This window comes from Empidonax traillii, unplaced genomic scaffold (genome assembly GCF_003031625.1).
Source record: "Empidonax traillii isolate 1590-97213 ecotype Southwest subspecies unplaced genomic scaffold, ASM303162v1 scaffold41:size1892772, whole genome shotgun sequence".
Lineage (NCBI taxonomy): Eukaryota > Metazoa > Chordata > Aves > Passeriformes > Tyrannidae > Empidonax > Empidonax traillii.
This window is the reverse complement of record NW_020955234.1, coordinates 1237193-1247471: the sequence shown is the minus strand read 5'-3', so window position 1 is coordinate 1247471 and position 10279 is coordinate 1237193.

Below are 10279 nucleotides of genomic sequence, written 5' to 3'. Positions count from 1 at the left end.
AGTGTCATTAAGTAATTACAGTAAAAGAAATAGTCCTATCCTTAAATATTGCTATGTTTGTCACAAATTGTTGGAAGCTAGAGAGCTGAAAGGATTCTGTCTGAATTCCCAGAACCGAAACTTTCTCTGTGTGTATAACTACAGACTCGCAAAGGCATCTGAAATGTCCCAGGCAATGACTTCAGTCCTGAGCATGACTTATTCCTTCTCGGTGTTCCAGTTAGAATTACTTTATTTTTCAGACAAGATTATTCTCAACTATCCCAAAAGAGAAATGGAAATCCAGTTTTGTGGTTATTGGAATTATTTGCAAGTCTGGATGAAATTCAGATGGTAGTTTGGGCTGAGTAGAAGGACAAAATCCCAGGAAAATGTAAAGGAAATGTTTTAATATTGATCTAAATGAAACTTTCTTTCCTTTTAATAACACTTCTCATTCTTAAAGAGTATATTGTTTTTAAAATACTTCTGGTGCAATATGACACTTTTATTCTACCCACAAAAAAGATTTTCTTATTTAGTCAGTTTTTACTGAGAAATATTTGATTCCTGGTCATCCTGAGCCTGTGCATTTTAAAACTTTCTTTCATATTCATATAGCTGTAGTTAAATTTGCAAGGCTAGATCCTGGGAATAATTGAATGAAAGGGAGAATTGGAGGGCATTGCTTCTGCAGAAGGTTCTCACAGCATGGAGGTTGCTTCAGATCAGGCAGTTTGTTAGTTCATTCTTGTGCCCAGTTGGACCTTGAGCCGAATCTACCCTGAAGCCCGTCCACCCCAGAGTCCTGATGGTGTCACTTCTCTGTGGGTTGACCTGGAGCCAACATTTATGAGCAGGCTCGAGCATTTTCCTGTGTGCAAATCTGCAGGGGCAACTTAAAAGCTGACCTTAAAAGAAGGACTGAGCCCAGAAAAGGCATCTGCAACTCTTGAGCAGAGTGGGACTTCTGGAGAGGCATTACCAGCAGGAGAACCTCTGTCTTGCTGTGAAGGAACTGTCCAGGAACTGGCAAAGGTGGATGATAAATCTCAGACCCTGATCCTAGAAATAGCAGCTAGCCAGAGGCTTACTGGTTTCAGACTCAGCCCTGGGTGTCATTCCTCTGAGAGCAGGAGGAAACTTTGCATTTTGGAAGGACTCTGATTGCACACTTTTGAAAGGTGTAGTATATGTATCTGCCTGTGAACTCAGCCTTCTTCCCAGGTAGAAGTGTATTTGGGAAGGCAAAACCCCAGGAATAATTCCTACCCTGCTATGCATGCTTTTCACAGAAAAAAGGAAACAAACCAAAGGTTTCTGCTAATCATATTTAAGCATAATATTACATTTTCATCAAAAGCTCATGTGGAATGTAATTTGTTTTATTCTGACTTTTCTCCTTTTCTCCTTTGTATTTTAGACACTCACAAGATTACACTTACTGTCAAAAGTGCTTTACAAATCTAGGCAGTTTTACATTTTTTTTTTTCTAAAGAGATTTTTGAAATTTTGTGTGGCTAACTTGTATTTTTTAAAACTTCCTAATGAAATCTAGGTCTAGACAGAGGTTGATTTTGTAGACGTTAGGCCATATTTCTTTTCCCCCCTTTGCAATCTCACAATTGCATGACTTCTCCCTGACACATTCATAAGGAGAAAAGAGCACATTCCCACCCTCTTGCTTTAAAATGTATCCAGGAGATAATATGAAAGGCTTTATACTCCTAATGATTTTTTTCCCCCCTAATGTTTATTTTAAAAAGTGTTCCTCTGCAGGGGGTTGATCCAAAGCCCATTGAAGTCAGTGGGAATTTTTCCACAGAATTCAATGAAGTTTGGATCTGGTCCTTAAATAGCTCCGGGAGGTAGCCTGCTCATTTTTTGCAGCTGTCCTTGGGGGTGTTGGAGGAGAGCTGCTGCACTGGCAAGTCCATCCAGTGTGGAGCATGCTATTGATTATAAAGCATAACTCCTGCAAAATTTCAGCTGGAAGGGAGTGGGAAGCTCCGCGTAATAATCAATAGCACAATATGAGACTGTATCAAGGAATTGGCTTTTTAACAAACACTTTTAAAACAACAAAGAGGACGAGATGGTTTTCATTTAAAGGGCGAACTCCCCTTTATTCTTGGGATTCCAGGCAGATTAGCCCTGGTATGTCCTCAGCTGCTGTACTGAACATATCCATGCTGCTTTCTGTTCTGTTTGCAAAAGCAGCACATGGAACACCCGCCTTTTTAAACGTAGCAGTTAAGTTACACCTTCTTGTTTGCTTTGCAAAGCTGCTCAGCATCTTGTGAGTGAGAGGGCTTGCAAAAGACAGAAAAAGAGAGTTTTGAGGGGAGCAAGTTGAAGAAGGAGGTGGACCTGCTTCTTCCAGTTCTACATTTTCACAGCATCTAGTGGCATGAAAGTCCTCTGTGACTCCAATTCCGTGTCTGTACCACTGCTTATTTGTTCAGTGTGTTAATGAAGGTAGATTCATAAGAGCAGACAGTACATGTGTACTTGTAGAGGGTATTAAGCTAAAAATCCTATTTTGGACCCAACTTTAACCCTGACAGAGATGCTTGGGCCAATTCTGCTCATGGCAGCTCTGTTGCACGCTCCTACCAAGGCAAATCTCTGTAACATGGAGCAGCTGATGGCAGGGGTTTACCAGCTGTATGTAGCCAGAACTCTGTGCTTGCGAGGAGTCCTGTGAAATTTTGCCTTTTGGGTGCTGCTCAGGTTCAGCACCAGGTACGTAGCTGAGGGCAGAGCATGTCTTTGGAGAAATGTATTCTTGCATCTTATCCCAAGTGTCAAATGCATATTGTGGTTGTGGTGGCCTTGAGAGTAGAGCTCTATTTAGTTAAACACAGTGGTGATTCCATCCAACACAGGGGGAAAAAAACCCCTTGTTTTTCTCTGCACTGGTCATTTGGTATTGAAATGTAATCACACACGGATTTTTTTCCCTTTTCCACTACTCATGAAAACACATAAAAAAGGCCCCCAAACATCTGGGTCCTGATGTTAAGGTGCGGGGGGAAACTAAGGCTTAACAGTAATAAGAAGGTAAACTCTCAATGATGATAATCTTCCAGAAATCAATTATTTAAAACACAGTAGTCAGAGAAGGCCATAATTCCATCTAGTGCAGCTGCTTGTCTTGGACAGTGGGAGATAGTGTGTGGCAGGGCAGCGTGTGAGCAGTGGGTGAGCAAATCCTTCCTGTACAGGTTCTCCTATCCTACACAAGTTTGTTGCAATGGGGTTTCCTGAAGTGCTAGTCTTTATTTAAAACTCAACAGCAGGGAGTTTTTGTCCCTTTGTGTCCTGTGCCATAACTTTTCTATTCCTTCTTTGCCTGTTAGTGTTGATGGTGTCCTGGGGCAGGACCACCAAGGTGAGAATCTCTCTTTCATCTTATACCGCTGCCTTTGAAGTTCATTTGGCATCCCTCAGTTCAGGGTTGGAAAAGACTGGCCATTCTGGTCACTGACTTCATGGCAAAATATTATCTCTCTTTCCAAATATGTGAATGTCTGAAAAGTGGGAATTGGAAAGACCAAGTTTAACACTTTTACATTTGTATGCAGGCTTGTTCTATAACAAAGTCATCATTTGGAAATATTAGTGATTTTATTTACAGAAAACTGTGGTACCTATGTAGTAACTTGAACTTTTGGACTAAAGAAGATTCCTGTAAGTTAAAGTACATTTGTTTTTGAAATTTAGCCCTTGGGAGTTTATCTAGTTTTGACTGAGAAACTGTTAAGATCCTTATTACTGTCATTTTTGTCTCATCTGATAGAAAGATTGTCAAATTTTATTAATGTTCTTATTTGTCACAGCAACATTATATACAATAGATTTGTTTGTATCTGTTTTATATTTCTGCTTCTTAAGTCACCCAGCCTTCCATAACAAATGTCAAATTCCTCCAAATGTTCAAAATATTTCTTCTCCTCCTCTCCCTCTTTTTCTGGCTTGGGTAGAAATTGAATAGAGCTGATTAATGGTTTCGGGGGAGAGAGGGGATAGGAGAAGGGACTGTGTGAAACCTCTAATTACTTTAATCCCTTTTCACATAAAATTGGGAAAAAAAAAAGAGACCAATTCCCAAATGCAAAATGAAGAAAGCCACTGGCTCAGAAACAGCAAAACTGCCTAGAGGGCTCTGAGGGAACTGATGAAGGAGGCTGGTTTGGCCTGGTGCTCCAGCAGTGGTGTGGTGGGATGGTCCTGGGTGGTAAAACACTTGAGGAACCGCTTTTGGGGAACTGGTGGTGTTCGTGCTGGTCACTGGTTGACATTTATTTATTAGAGATAGGCTTGATACTTGGGGCAGGGGAATACAGATATGTAGATACAGGTTCTGGACTGCATTCTAGGTTGAAGGTTACCTGAGGAGCTGCAGTAACGGTTGAAACAACGCTTCCCGTGGCTGTGTGTGTGCTGTCAGTCCCAGTGATGACACCTGCGCAGATGCTGAGCAACAGATGTTGGTCAGTGGGGTAAAGTGTTCCCCCAGTGAGGAGGGGATGGGGTGCTGCAGGGCTTCTGAAGGCCTTGGGCACCTTCTACACCTCCTCACTGCAGCTGAGAGGGCATGTGTTGTGCTCCCTTGATGTTGCTTGGCTTTAACATCTGCACTGGCAGGATGACCTATGTGTGCATGACAAACCACATTTATTGTATGCCTGCGTGTGTATATACAATATACGGTGTGTGTATATAATAGCTGGATGTACAGTATGTTTTGGATTTAGCCTTTCTCTTAATTTGTTTCTTTATCACACGTAACTCTCAGATCTTGTACATTCTTGGCACAGCTGATTATGTTTTTATTTCCAGTAGATGAGTCTTTTCCACCATCACTGTGAGGTGTGAAGGATCAGTGCTCTCAGTTGTGTTTAAATGGATTTAAGGAGCCAGTTGGCATTGACCGTTCTAGAAGTGTGATACATATTTACTTATACCTATAGATACATTTAAATCTCACTCCTAAAACCATTTCCCTCTCTGCTGAAGACATAAATACTTTCTCTCTTTTCATCAATAGCCCTACAAAAGAAGGAAATTTATATTTAATGAGGGCCTGTCTCCTGGTGTTTACAAATTCCTTTGTGACGAGACTACAGCACTAGCACATGGAGACATTTATACTCTAATAGGATTTACCTTTACAAATATCTGAAAACCTTTTAAAGCAGAGATTAAATTGTTTAGCTCAATATTTAATCTGTTACTTCCTCTTTAAAGATGCCCAGTGGAATTTGTCATACACTGAGCTGATAACACGTAATATTGATCAGTCATAAACATAAAACAGAGAAATCTCAGGAAGTCTTCTGCAATCCTTTTCTTTTTAATTAAATTTTGATCTGAACTGCTTTTGATTAATTTTCTTATTTGTAAGTATGTGAATTCTGGGGGCCAGCAAGTTTCTTAAGTTGCCTGGCATTGGTCTCTGGTGAGTGGCTCAGCTCAGGAACAGTATGATTGCATTTTTATGGTTTTCAGATATTTAATAGCTTCTTCCTGTCATTTTCTGAATGAGTGAATAAGGTTTAGCCCTCTGGGAGCCAGCGCAGCATCGGAGAGTGGAGAAAATGACTCGAATCTGTGTACTTGACTGATTGCCTTAGTCTTAATTGTTCTCTTAATTAGCTGCAGTAGCAACTGCATCTGGGGAGAGATCACAGTATTGGTAAACAGCTCCACCTTGGAGCCCTGTGTAATGCCTTTTGGAAACATGACAATGAGCTCTGTATCTCCGCTGAGACACAAACCTGCCAAATCTTCAGCCCCTGAAGTCTTTGGTCTCCTCATGTGATCTGTCACTCTCATCTGTGAGATGCAGGCCCCCAACTGTTTGTTCTTAAACAAATTAAGCTTTAATATGCCAAAAGCCAGCTTTATTGAGCAGAATAAGGGAAGAAGAAAACAAAAGAGTGTTGGTGGAGGGTTGTTCAGACAACTTGAGGGTGTTACCCAGATTAGAAGTGGGAGACAGATGTGCTTTGGGGGGAGTCAAGGAAGGCTTGAAATGTTTTATGGTGGGAAACCCAGGCAGTCTGAGGTCAGAGAAGATGTCGAGTGTCAGAGCAACCTTCTTCCTGTGGGGGTCAGTTTAAGCCATCAGTGAGAACTCCTGGTGCAGCCCAGCCACGGCCTCCAAAGGGAGTTATCTGGCATGTCTGTTGAATGAAAAATACTGTGTGGTGGTGGAATTGCCCACCAGTCCAGCTTCATTTCCCGTCAGCTCAGTGACTCTCTCTGAACTAAGCTGATACTTGCAAGGAGAGGTGTGAGGTTTAAGGTTGCATTAAGATTTGCGTCATTTAACTTCTACTTCAGCTTTGTTTTGTGGTCTTGTTACAGTACAGAATGTGAAAAATCAGGCATGGTGGATCATTAAAGCTGGTGGGTTTTAACAATATCTGCTAATTTTTAGGAGCTTTTGTTGCTTAATACCTGACCTGAGTTAAAGCTATCCATTTAAACAGAGATTAAAATGGGTTTTGTTCATCACTGCATCCACACTGTGAGTGCCTATTACAGTGCCTATGGCATTCCATGCAAAATGGCACTGGTAGTAAAAAGTGTGAATTAATGGGATTTTTAAGTCTGACTGAGACAGGTTTGGTTTTGGAGGCAGACAATGACCAAAATATGCTATTATTTTAAACTAAATTATTCTTTCTTTAATCCTGCAAGCAAACAAACCTACAGTAATATTACAATATTCCATTTTCAATCAGCAGCCTATTCCTTTTTGTGTTTATCCAAACGAAGAGAATACTGAAGGATTTTTTTTGTTTGTTTGTTTTTGTTTTTGTTTTGATACTACCAAAAGGTAATGTGTGGGAAGGCATGAAAAGGTTTGTTGCTGTGTCTCACCTGGGTTTCAAAAGACTTATTTGTAGACTATATTGTGGGTATCTCTTTCTAAAGTGCCATCAGTGCCAGAAGCAGGTGTTTTCTACATCTCCCAAAGCTTTAGATCACAGCATTGTCATTGGATTAATATTATGACTGAAAACTGATTATTAGCAAGATTACACTTAGTCTACACAGTTGACCCTATTCCTATTTAGTAAGAATTTGTGATTATTTTGCATTGTAGTGGTGTTGGATTTGCAACATTCCTCCTGCAGGAATCTTTTAGATATCCTTCCACTCGAAGCTTTTCTATGCTGAGTTACCCTTTGTAGCTCTAAAGCTTCTATTGAACCCCTTCCTGAACTTTAGCTGTGAAAGGAAGGCAGGTTCAGGTGAATAACGAGCAGATTATGTATATGGGATGAAAAAGGCCGTTTAGTCAGGTTTGTAGTAGTTAATTCTGAAATTAGTAGTGAAGGTTAAACTACATTTTATTATATTAGGGGCAATAAAATTCTGTAGGGAACTATGGATACTGAAATCCGGTATCAGCAGAGGTTGAAGTTTCATGGCAAATTAACTAATCCTATGAAAAAAGCAGAAATTAAATCTAGGTAACAAATGCAAGCTATTTATTCTAAGCCTGGCTTTACTGTTTTTAAACTCCTGTGGAAAACTGAAAGGGCAAGTTAGATTTTTAAAAATAATATTATTAATGTGAAAAAAAGAGAATGCATTCACTGTAACTGTAGCAAGTATCCCTCTTGCTGTTCTGTGAGCAACATAAACATGAAAACCATTTGCAGCTGCAACAGAGAGATGTGAGGTAAGAGGACATTCAAGAGGGCACTCGAATTTGGAGAAAGGTGCCTCTAAATGGGTTGTCCTTCCCTTTTTTCTGCTTAGCCCTTCTGTTCAAACAGAGGACAGATGTAGGGGTGAGCGGCACTGAAAGAATAAATGAAGTGGATTCCATGCCAGGACTCTGAGATGAAGTTTAGTTAGATAGGATGCATAGAATAGAGGTGAATAAAACATCCAATTCTGGTTTTTTACTAAAAAAAACCCAACAAAATTTTTAAGTGCTTCCTCCTGATACAGGCACCCAGTTATTCCTATGTGTACTCACTCTTGGAAGACACTATGTCAGCTCATTCTCCGATGATGACTAATGAAAATATTAATACTCGGCTGTTTAAACCAAACCAAAACCCTAAGAGCCAGTGAGCAGACTATTACCACAATTGTACTAGTATAAATCCAGAGTTACCCCCACTAAGAAAAATTAGCAATTCTTGGAGAAACTTGCAACAAGATCATAATGTGATCTCATGTAAATACTAGTTTTAAAAGCCTTAGTTAAAAGCCATGGGTTACTGAGTAATGTGTTCTAAGGGCAAAACAGAATTAGCAATAATATACCTTACCCTCAGTTTCCTAGATCTTAATTTTTAAGTGTTTACAATTTGCTTTACATTTGTCCTACAGTGTTTTTAAGTTAACTTGGGCAAATTCAGCTTTGAATATCATTTGTCCAGGGGAGTGAAGAAAGCTTTCGTTGGAAATAGACACTTGTGCTTATTAGAAGTTTTTTTGATAAAGTGAGATTAAGAAACAGTTTACTGGAGATGTCTTGTTGCTTGATTAGCTATGTGCCTTTCTCGTATCCCTTCTTCAAGAAACCCTTTCGTGTTCAAGAGGATGATGCAGGAAAGGTTTGTCTGCCCTATGAAACAAAAAGAGCAATCCCACAGCACTGTCTGTGCCTGACTAGTTTCCTGGTTTTCCCAAACCCCCTTTTGGATGTGGTTATCTGTGCTGCTGATGGAGAATTATGTTATTAAACTCCACAGTTTTTGGGGGCCTCAAGGGCCATAATCATTAAAAAAAAAAAAAATAAAATGACAGTCAACCCTTGATTATTGGGAATGCTAGCTATATTATGGGCATAGCCATAGATTGTTTCCCTGCTGTGGTCTGGGAGCAGCAGAGACATGTTTTGTGGGTTGCTGTGCTCCCTGCAGTGGCTGTGGGGTGTGTTCAGGGATCCCCACGTACCCCAGCAGCATCACACCTGTTTTTTCTCTGTTGTGTGCTCATCGTACATCCTAAAAAAAGGATCATGCAGTTCACTTTGCTCTTTTTCTGGATTATTCTACTATGTTATCCAACATATTGAGAGCTTACTGGAGCTTAAGGTGATATTTTAAACCAGTGAAGTAATTGTAAATGTCAGCTGTGAAGGCAGAAGGTGTAGGTTTATCAAGAAGGGAAGTTGAAAGCGGCTATTTGTAATCTTGTTTTATAAACGTGGTGCCCATTCCTAGAAGTCCAAGTCCCACACTCTGGCTTTCAAGCTTACTATTGGCTCTTCATCTTAAGCCCTGATCGGCCCAGTGTGTTTATTCTCCAGCCCAGAGAAGTTTCTTCCTTACAGAGCAGGGCAACTGAGGCAAAATGAGAACAAACGACCTCTAAGTTGCCAAGTTCACCCAGAAAGTCTTGGAGGGCATACTAAACAAATCAGTGCAAAACACCTCTGTCCTATCCCTGTGTTTAAAGAGAATAAAAGGCTGACCTTGTTCCCAAATCTGTTTTGCATTTAATTTCTTGACTAAGTGATATAAATGCAGTTACAGTTGGATTTCCTGAGGCACTCCATTAATTGCAGGTATCCAAAATCACTCTTATGTATCACTGTGCTTCTAAAGTACCCTGAATTCACTTCATGGTAAAACCATATATGGAATAGATTATCATTTAAATGACCTCAATGTCTTTCTGTCAGGTGCTTGACTACTTCTAATAGGTAACGGATACGTTTTAATTTACACCATGGCAATAGAATTAGGCAGATTTTTGGTTAATCTTCATAGTGATTAACCAAAAAAGAAAGATGCAAATCTGAGTAAATAGTTGATTCACAATGAATAATTTATTCAATAAATTGTTTGTGCAGATTGCAGAATTCTCTGATTTATTTGCTGTAGGAAGTTGCTCACAAAGTTCTTCAATTAATAATTTATTGTTTGAAGACTGTTCATAAATACTTGCGTTTGCATGCTCGTGATTTGCAATTCATATTTTATAATTGTTAGTCTATTTTAGCCTGCTGCCTGGTTGGACAATCAGCTTTCCTAATGAATAAGTGTAACTTGTGAATACTGCAATTCTATATTCAGGTGGAAGTAGACATGATGTTTTTTTAATTAGTTTGTTTTGGGTTTTTTTACTTACAGTATTTTCAATATTTGATAGCTTGTGCTATTCATGTCTAAGGATCAAAGTTTGGATTTGAATACCTATTCATATATTCAGTTTCCATGTGTATGTTACATTGAGGAAGGACGATACAAAAGGTCAGTCAAATCAAACCCCAAAATGACAGCAAAGGCAGCCAAAAAAAAAAAAAAAAAAAAAAAAA